Source organism: Pollicipes pollicipes, unplaced genomic scaffold (assembly GCF_011947565.3).
Source record: "Pollicipes pollicipes isolate AB1234 unplaced genomic scaffold, Ppol_2.1 Scaffold_4002;HRSCAF=4701_pilon_pilon_pilon, whole genome shotgun sequence".
Classification (NCBI taxonomy): Eukaryota; Metazoa; Arthropoda; class Thecostraca; order Pollicipedomorpha; family Pollicipedidae; genus Pollicipes; species Pollicipes pollicipes.
In genome coordinates, this window is record NW_023596420.1 from 1,195,069 (window position 1) to 1,205,781 (window position 10,713).

Sequence of the window (10,713 nt, forward strand, 5' to 3'; positions counted from 1 at the left end):
AGTACCCGCGTATACCGTCGTGATGAGTCCCCCTTCCCCACACACGCGAGAAGGAAAAACTTTACGTGTTAGTGTCAGGGCGCTCGACTGCGGTCATTTCCGCAGCGCCTGATGCGTAGAACACAACGGAACAGTCGCGGATAACGCGTGTTTAGCCTGAGAAGATCAGCTCTCCAAATTATTTGTTCTGTTCTACGGTGCGGTGGTGAGTAACTTGTACAGGGATTTATGGGCTACGAAAGATGGAGCAGCTGGTATCTCCGGCGACAAAGGCCCTCCTATTACTGTTCGATGCCCTTTACCCTGATATTACTCGCATCTGAAGATGGTAACGACTCCCTTTTCAAACCGTCATGAATGCTGGTCATTTTAAGGATTGTTTTCCGGGAGCTCTATTCTCCGCATTTCTCGCCATCACATACTCCATGCTATCGTTCACACCTTCCCTGCCCGTAAAGCCTATTCGCGCAGGGTGCAGCAAGTAGAACGACGAATGTAACATGTTCAGCGCGTCATAACATCAGGCCATACGGCGCCACCGGGCTTTTCGTCTCAGATGACTGAAGAAAATATATTAAATCAAATTCTCACATCGCGGGCTTCTTCGCTTCGGGGAGTCGGGCATTGTTTGCGACAGGGAACGGTTCAACGCATGACATTGGCGGCGCTCGCTCGTCATCATATCCTGGAGAGTTTTCCCACCTGGGCTGGGTGACTGGGCTTGTTACAGCGTCTCGGTATGCCCAACGTCTTTGTGCAGCGTGTCTTGGGAGTTCCGGAGACGCTGGGTCATCCATCTTGCGCGGAAATGAGTTGAGCGGAAAGTTTGGAACCGCGGGCTTGCGTCTCAAATTGAATTTAATAGTTCGATTACGCATGGGTTAAGAGCTCTGTGAAGACCTCCTGAGAGCTTCTGGGCCTTCATGGAGACGCAGTGGCCATCTCACTTTTGGCTAACGGCACTAGGGATGGTCAGAGGGCGCCTTCTGCGGGGATGTGGCCTAACACTCACAAACGGCGTACGTTTTCGTCACTGGCATTGCTGATTGCTTGAGTTACTAAGCGACTTGAGGTACAGAGAAAAGTACTTTTACTTGAGTTACAGAGCAAATTGCTTGTTACTTGATTTGCGGAGTAAGTGACTTATTACTTGATTTGCGGAGTAAGTGACTTATTACTTGAGTTATATACTAAGTTACTTGTGACTTGGGTTACAGAACAAGTTACTTGCTACTTGAGTTACAGGGCGAGTTGTTACTTGTGACTTGAGTTACAGAACAAGTTACTTGTTACTTGAGTTACAGAGCACAGAGCAAGTTATTTGTTAGCTGCGCTAACCAGCGCTGATATTACTGGAGTTACAGAGCAAGTTGCCTGTTTCTTTGACTTACAGAGCAAGTTACTGATCATTTGATGGACTGCGCCGAATCATGGAATATTAGCCAATATTGGTATATTTTTCAATGTGAATGTAGTATCCATACAGCAGTAGTAAATCATTGGCTTCCTTCCCGTCTCTTGCACATCTCTCCCGCTCATTGCGCTAATTCGCCTCTGGGGAACCGCCCTTAGCAACCTGCTAGTCCAGCTCTGGGGCTTCCCTGACCTTCAGCCGCGTCTGATCACGTCGGCGCCGGAGCGGTGGTCGCGGGAAAGTCAGGCGCCTGGCGCCAGACTGGGCCGACGCGGGCCTCCCGGAGAGATGCTATTTAGCCAGGGTTTTCGCTAACGATTTTCTGCAGTGGCTGCCGCTAGATTGATTTTCTGTCCGGCTCAGAGCTGGATAGCTGAATCGCCATGACTTGACGGCATCTGAGCTAAGAAGCGGTCGCAATGGCAGTTGTACTTGACAGCGGCTGGTGCAACAGAGGCAAGTTGAAATAAACTGGGTCCTCAACTGAGGTCACGAAAATTGTGTTCCGAGGAGCAATTTTTGTAGCAGATTGTAGCAAATGCGCGATGTGGTAGATTGCGCTGTTTACCTCGCGAAGACTTCGATCATTTGGAAACGGCTTCAGTTTGAACAGCAGCCAATTCAAGTGAATGGGACGCCGTGATAAAGGCAGCTTGCTGTATGCATAGTTTAGCAAAATAGAGCAAAAAAGCATGGTGTGAGAATACACACTGGAGGCCCGAGCAGCCAACTGTAGCTGACCACCGGAAATCGACGGTCGCCTGACCGCCCCTACCAACTCGGTGTTCCGCCCCGCCCAATGGCCGGATGCCCATCCCGCGTAATTTGATCCACGCTCGCCGCCGTCCTCATCCATTAATCTCGCCCTCACCAGGTCAACGGCATAACGACGGACCCAGCGGGCATGACCCCGGTATGACCTGCAGGGTCGGCGACCGGGCTCGCTCATCGGCCCAGTCCCGGCCAGCGCCACTGTGCTCCGCCAGTGGGCTGGCGTCCGTCCCGTCGTCAGTCGCCGGCCGAACCGTCAGCGGTCACAGGCCCGCGAGCCGTGACAGCCTCCTCGCCAGACCTGCCAGATCGTCAGGCCCAGACCTGTCTGACCGTCAGGCCCAACACGTGAGGCCGTCAGGCTCAGACCCGCCCGACCGTCAGGCCCAGACCTGTCTGACCGTCAGGCCCAACACGTGAGGCCGTCAGGCCCAGACCTGTCTGACCGTCAGGCCCAGACCTGTCCGACCGTCAGGCCCAACACGTGAAGCCGTCAGGCTCAGACCCGCCCGACCGTCAGGTCCAGACCTGCCTGACCGTCAGATCCAGACCCGTCCGACCGTTAGGCTCAGACCCGCCCGACCGTCAGGCCCCGACCTGTCTGACCGTCAGGCCCAGACCTGTCTGACCGTCAGGCCCAGACCTGTCCGACCGTCAGGCCCAACACGTGAGGCCGTCAGGCTCAGACCCGCCCGACCGTCAGGTCCAGACCTGCCTGACGGTGAGATCCAGACCCGTCCGACCGTCAGGCCCAGACCCGTCCGACCGTCAGGCCCAGACCTGCCCGACCGTCAGGCCAAACACGTAAGGCCATCAGGCTCAGACTCGTCCGACCGTCAGGCCCAGACCTGCCTGACTGTCAGGCTCAACACGTGAGGCCGTCAGGCTCAGACCCGTCCGACCGTCAGGCCCAGACCTGCCTGACCGTCAGGCCCAACACGTGAGGCCGTCAGGCTCAGACCCGCCCGACCGTCAGGCCCAGACCCGTTCGACCATTAGGCCCAACACGTGAGGCCGTCAGGCTCAGACCCGCCCGACCGTCAGGCCCAGACCCGTCAGACCATTAGGCCCAACACGTGAGGCCGTCAGGCTCAGACCCGCCCGACCGTCAGGTCCAGACCCGTCCAACCGTCAGGACCAGCATGTACGACTGTTAGGCCCAGACCCGCCCGCCCGTCAGGCCCAACGCGTGCGACCGTCATACCCAGCACGTGCGACATCCGATAGATGAGCGATGTCCGTCACGACATCTCCCGCTGACGTAACCATCAGCTGTTGCGAGACACGCGACATTTCTGCCCACACCAGCCGCGCGAGACTGGCTTATCAACCGGGTGCCGCGGTTGGACGAGCTTCAAATCCAGCCCCGGCTCATCTTTCATCCGGCATTCGTCCTCCCTTCCCTCACCGCCCCCCCCCCCCCCCCCCCCAGATGCTCTGAATGTCAGCGCCTCACGACCAGACAGTCCGCCCAAAGCCCCGGCCCCGCGCTTAGTGTATATTTCAAAGGTAGGAAGTGTGTAAGAAGGTCTTTTGTGTGCAGGAAGGTCTTCAACATAAGCTATCTCGACATGCACCTGGTAACGACGGGCTCAGGGCCTCAGACTAATCACCGATCTGCAGCGTTAGTTATAGTCTCAATATGCGCGTCATGGTGACGAGCGTAGGGGATTAGACCAATAATAAATATCCAACGTTAGTTATAGTCTAAACATGCATTCGTGACAACATGGCGACAGGCGTAGGCCTTAGCCCCTCCTAGCTCGTAGGAAAGATGGATTGCGAATAACAGTGCACAGTGTATTTCAAATAGTAAGCCAATAACCTCGCCGGTGACGTTACGTGCAGTGCTGACCATGATGGGAGATCATCAAAACGTCCAAGATCGTGAGGTACAGGAATCACGTCATGCAAAATCGCGACACTCGGTGTTGATAATATACAAAATAATCCGATACCGTGCCCATTGGCGGAGTTCATAGCGTCATAGCTTGCAACGTCCAAATTCATTACATGCCGATTTGATGACATCCAGTGATCATGACGTTCATTTGATAAGCATTGATTGGCACTCAACTTTTGGACGTCATGAACGTCGAATTTTTCAGCATTGGACGTTGCGATGTTGGATGTTATGCGAGTTTGGATAGTGTAGTTGTCCTCTGTTTAAATTATCTCCATTCGGCGTCATGAACTCTAAATGTTTAAATACCAATCCAACCAATACCTCGTCCAATTTCCGCTTGGGTCAATTTCTCTTACTTCTTGCGTTCTATAGATGCATCAGAAAATGTCTGTCGTCTATGCAGGCATGCTAAAAATTCTGGTCGCTCACAGCCCAACGTGGCTGTAAGTTAATCCGAGAAAATGAAATCGACATTCGCACTAATACCACGTTCTAATAAATTCATATTTCGATTTGGGATCTTGTTCGATGAGGATTTATTTAACAAAGCTTGATGGAGTCGTCTCATTCAGAAAATATTTGTCCATGGAAAATTTAAGGACACTTAACCTTTTCCGAACTGCATGTGCAAACATCCCCAATTTAGGACGACGTACGTCTGTAAGTTTACTTTTCATGAAACTAGGCTCGGGCATTGTTGGAAAATGTTGTAAGTATCCACATTCATATCTGGATGCTTCGATTATTACTCAAATACACCAGAGAAACCAGATCGTGGCACATTTGTCACATTCAAGACATTGCCTTGTTTTTAAGCACATTCTGTGCGCACCATTTTAGTTGGAACAGGATAACCAATCCTGTCATGGCGCCGCTTAACGCGTCCCGGTCGCCGGTTAAATACTTGGGTGGGGGTCAATTTCATCCCCTGAGATGTAAAAAATTAAGGAAGCTAGAGGCACCAAATGTATAGGGTGGGTTGGTCTGTATGTAGCATAAGTTGTGTCGAAATTTTAAGCTGTTGTGTCATGACCTTGGAGCCAAATAGGGCATGGGCGAAGGAACGTTTCAAAAAGTGGGGGGCCGAACTCGGGGTGTACTAAAGATCTTTTTCTGGAAAGCGAGCCCGATGACCGGGGTAAGGGGGGGGGGGGGGTAGGGATGAGGCTGTTATCGCTCTTTATTCAAATATCATGGCAGCTATGCTAGATATGCATCTAGAGCTGTTTATCGCTGGTGCACAATCTTGCCTATTCGCCTCACATCTCATTTGGCAAATAAGGCTATCCAGCTTCCCTAGATTATACGTCCATTTCAACATTGTCTTTCCTGGGGAGGCGAAATTCCACGAGAGGGTATTTTGGGTAATGAAGGAAGCATCTGCCACCACAGTGTAGATGCCAAAATACGGCCTGGATGTAGGCTGGTGATAATTTTGAAAGTGGAACGATCGCTCGCAGTGCGACAGATTTTTCATGCGCCTTTATTTCGCTGGCTGCGCTTCAATAGATCAGAATTGTAGCATTTTAGGCGGAAACAAATTTGGGAGCTTGAAACTGCTGGAAACAATGTGGCAAAGCCATGAAACTGGAGATTTTCTTTTAAGAATCAAGCCACATAATAACGCCCATCTGTCATATGTTCCTTATCTGGGCCCTGCTCCTGTCCGCCGTCGGTGGCCACTACCCTGGCCCGGATGTCTCCCACGTGACTGACTGCGAACTGATCGTATAGCTGCTTTGTTGCATACTTTGGACCAGCGTTACTACTACATGTTGTATGAAACACGTGTTGGACACCTGTAACAGCATCTTTTTCCGAATTATCATCCCTCACGCCACACCATCGCAGAAAAGTAGCTTCCGGGAAGCTGTCTGTATTAGGTATGAGTTGGCCCAACGGGCACTTCATTGCCCATCATGCAACGTATACGACTTGATCTGCTTTTGTGTGTAGGCAGGGGCGTAGCCAGAGCCTTGTCGAGAAGGAACACAAGGTTGACAAAAGCCCATCCTATGGTGATCCCCCCAAATCCCCGGATATAGCTTGCTTGTTAACAAGTGGCACGGTTTTCTTCTTTTTATTGTTATTTCTACCTTGTAACAAGAACAGAAGCCAGGAGCTACCGTGAGCTCAATTCTATTTGCATTTTGAGATAAATGAGCTGCAGAAATCAGGCGTCGAACGACTGCATGGAAGAAATCACCGGCGCTCGTGATTTGCAACGGTTAGTTGACTCTAAGTCGATGGAATTCAGAAGCTTTGTCAATTTTTTATCTGGGTTCCACAGACGTTGAAGACATCGCGAAGGTAACTTGTAGATCGATACGCTCGATCCAAATTTGAAGATGAAAATTTGATTGCAGATCGAAAGGTCAACAATGTGTATTAACATGGCAAAGCCTTGGCTTTCTGAAAATGTCCACCATTCAGTCAGAATCGATTAGTGATACAATTCATGAAACGTGTTTTTTTTTAACATGCGCGCTCGCAAATCTTTGCAACAAAAACCTCGGCACCAGGCGTTACAGTCTCCGAAGGGTGCGCAGTGTCGGACTAGCAGCTAATATGAAGTTGTGGCCAACGGGTGGACTAAAATGACGACGCTTATGCAAAGGCATCGTTGGACGCGTCATGACATCAGATCTTGTATTTAGAAGGCAGTCTGGACGCATATTTCACGTGTGCAATTTTTAGACTGATGAAGGAACGGATTGGCCCCTAAAGCACCGCGAAGTGGGGCTGGAATATGGTGGTTGAACTGGAAGAGTGAAGGTAAAATCTCTATTTTTGTGTTTTCGCAGCTATTTATCTGCCCAGAAGGCAGATTAACACGGTGCCCGCCGTCTGGTGACACTTGCAATGGCCGAAACTTTTCGGTTTTACAGAAGTTGCAATCCAGACCATCCTTGTCCTTGCTGTCCAGGTTGTGGGTGGGCATGTTCCAGCTTTTTGACGTAATTGGTAAATCGATCCGGAGGCCATTAGAAGGACATGTCATATCACATTGTTCCCATCTCTGACGCGGAAGGCCTTCTGACTCGCACACTTAGCCCCGGATCAGCACAGAAACTCTCATTGACGCAAAAGCATGCCTGATCACCGCAGATAGTCCGATGGTTGTCACATAAACTCCATTGCCATGTTTATCTGTGTTCTTCAGAACTGTTGAGTTGTCCCTGACTGTAGATTGTAGATGAAATGGGTTTCCAATTTGTATTAACATGGCTAACCCATGTTCGTATTGAAATGCTCCAGATCCTGTCAGAGCTGATCACTGATAACAAAACTACGTCATATGGTGTCAAACATGCGTGCTCGCAAGTCATAGCAATAACAGCTTCGACGCCGGGCGTTGCAGTCTCTAGGCCACGCGGCGTCGGCCTCGCGGCTGTAACACTAAGCGATGATCAACAAGCAAACGAAAAAGATGATGCATCTTACGGGAGATGGCTGGTAAACTAGGTAAATCGGCATACATGTTTAATGGAGTGCAAAAAGTAAGCCAAATGCGACCTTAATCTAAAAAGTGGGGGTGGGGGGGGGGGGGGGCAGCTAACATTGCTGGCCCCTTACCTTGAACAGTGGGGGGGGGCATGGCCCCCTGGCCCCCCGTTCCTACACCCATGAAATAGTGTCAAATAAGGTGAAGGTCGATATTGGTGTCCAAAGTGCCCCTAGATCTCATGCAACAGTCATGAACCTAAATACCTTTTCTGTTCCCTTTTTTACCTCTACAAGGTCAAGGTTACCAAAAACCTACCTTCTTATTAATCAATTTTAACTGTACATCAGAAACGACTCCATAAAGCAAGCTCTGGGGTAAAACAGTAGGTTGGCTTTGGCCTTGGTCTGGTTTTCATGCCTGTCCCTGAGTCAATTGATTTGTGTCTAATGCGACGCCGTCGGTCGATTCTTTAGTCTGATGTGAGAACGTAGTGTTCATTTGGGTCAGTTGAACACTACGTTGTCGCACCAGATTGAAGGGTTGACTAGAAATGGCCTTCGCTGACAATAACGGCCTGACCTTGATATGTCGTAGGTCAGTGACTCTTCAAGATCCATCAAATTACTTTATACTACAAGATCCGCTACTCAATAATATACAACCATGTAAAGATTGCGATCACAGTGATCCCTCACCCCCCCCCCCCCCCCGAGGGCTTGCTAATGGAGTACATGCAGTAGCCCGACTCAGCATCAAGCCTGCTCCCCTCCCCTTCGTAATCCCTAAATCTGGCTCAGCTGGCGGTGTTTGCACTGGCCGAGGTGATACGAGGCTGCCCGGCAAACAGCTAGGAACCACGACCCGGAGCCACGTCCTCCAGCGCTCGTCAAACAGCCAGGAACCACGACACGGAGCCGCGTCCTCCAGCGCTCGTCAAACAGCCAGGAACCACGACCCGGAGCCACGTCCTCCAGCGCTCGTCAAACAGCCAGGAACCACGACACGGAGCCGCGTCCTCCAGCGCTCGCCAAACAGCCAGGAACCACGACACGGAGCCGCGTCCTCCAGCGCACGCCATACAGCCAGGAACCATGACCCGGAGCCGCGTCCTCCGGCACTCTCGATCCTCCCCACCGCGCCTGCGCGGTCGGAGCTGCCTGCCTGCTCCGCCGCTGGATGGTCTGTTGCGTCCCCCTCCCCCCCCCACGGCGGCCCCCCTCGCCGGCTCCCTTTGTCCCCAGCGTAGAGGCGGGGGCCCCCGCTGGCGCCCCACTGAAAATCGATGCGGCGCCGCGGCCCTCCCTGCGTGAGCAGATCTCGCGGCGGCGGAGCGGCGCCTCGCGGCCGTCGGTCCGTCGGACGATGTAAGGTGCCGGGACGCCGGTGAACCGGGCCGGCGCGACCACACTGGCGCAACTGGCGACGTGCGGTCAGGACGCGCCTGGGCGGGAACGGACGTGCCACCGCTCGATGCGGGGATTAAGAGGACTTCCTGGTGGGGGTGCATTCATAGTTTAGAAGGTGAAAAGTGCACGTGCGTCGTTACACCAGGCGTGAATGGTAGGATGCACTTTTGGATACAGTAGTCAAACGTGCTATGAGCAAGAAAAGCTACGAGATTTCTTTCCGGAGCTTTCGACTTTGAATTCTTGCGCTGGAAAAGGCAAAATTCGATACATCAGAGGGCACTGGCCTAAACCACGACGTCAGACATATATATATATATATATATATATATATATATATATATATATATATATATATATATATATATGTATATATGGGTGGCTGGTAACAGCGCTGAGTCGCCACTGGAGCACGTCACAGACACGGCTTGCAAACACGGCGTAGCTGGATGCTGGGAGGCGTGAGACACCAGTCCTGGGTGAAACGGGTAGAACTCGGGTGCAACTCGATTATGCGCACTTTCCCCCTTTCGCTTTTATATTTGGTCCGAACGTTCTTATTGGATGCTTTATGTTTTGGTTTCGTGGGAGGGTTTTGGAATTTCGTTTTCAACTGGGTTTGCACTGTGCACGCAACCGTAATTTTCCTCAGGGAAGGCCAACTGTGAAATTCTCTGCGAACTCTACTAGCCTGGACCGAACTCCAGCGAAATCGCCTAGTATCTACAGTAAACCTCTTGGTTTACCGGAGCCATGACCATCGCCCGACCCCCCTTCGGCCACGCCTCTGCCAGACACTTTTACATGGCTGGCATGCAATTCCACCCGGTGCTCAATCGGGTACCTCCAGTTTTATTTTTACAGTTATGAGTGCATAGAACCATTGCTATGCCAATACAGGCGGTGAGTGAGCTGGCTGTTACCAGGAAATAATTCCTTCCTGCCAGTAACGTAAGCCCGTCACCACCCACACCGTGCGACGGTGTCGCACGCCACCCGTTCCTGAAGCGAGCCTACCGTGAGCGTCAACACACTGCGATTGTCACGAACCCCGGAGCGAAGGAGGGGGGGGGGGGGGGGGGGCAGTGGGCACCGGTGATCAATAGCACGACGGGCGGCCCCGCCCCGGGTCCTGGGATGTACCGCTCCAGCGCCCGCCTGGCTAGAGCCGGCGCGGTCGGCGGGCGGGCAGGGGCAGCGGGAGGGGGCGGGGGAGGGAGGTCGGGACTACGGCGGCCCGCCGCCGCCAAGTGGACTCGCGGGTGGCGCTGGGAGCTGACAGGGTGGAGCGCCGAGTGGAATGGCCAGGGATTGCTCGCCAGGTGCGCGCAGCTAAGATCGATCCCGCGATGAACCGCTGCATAGTCGGAGAGTATCCCAGTGGGTAATGACGGCACTGCGATCTACCGAATTCCGAATATCACGCTATGCTGACGATGGACGTCTCTGCATCGATTTGCCAGCACGGCAACCGGATCAAATCGTTTCCTCCGAGCACGCCACGCAGCGTGCGCTTCAGCGGTCTCCTTAGTCCCCGCGAGTGTCTCCCCAAGCCATCCAAGGCAGGGTGAGCTAGATTGATATCTTGTCTGCCGCTGACACGCTGCAACGACATCACTGTCATTGCCACTGTCGTGCTGCAGTGACGTCACTGCCGTTGCCACTGTCACGCTGCACCGACGTCACTGTCGTTGCCGCCGTTAGGCTGCAGCGACGTCACTGTCGTTACCACCGTCACGCTGCAGCGACGTCACTGTTGTTGCCACTG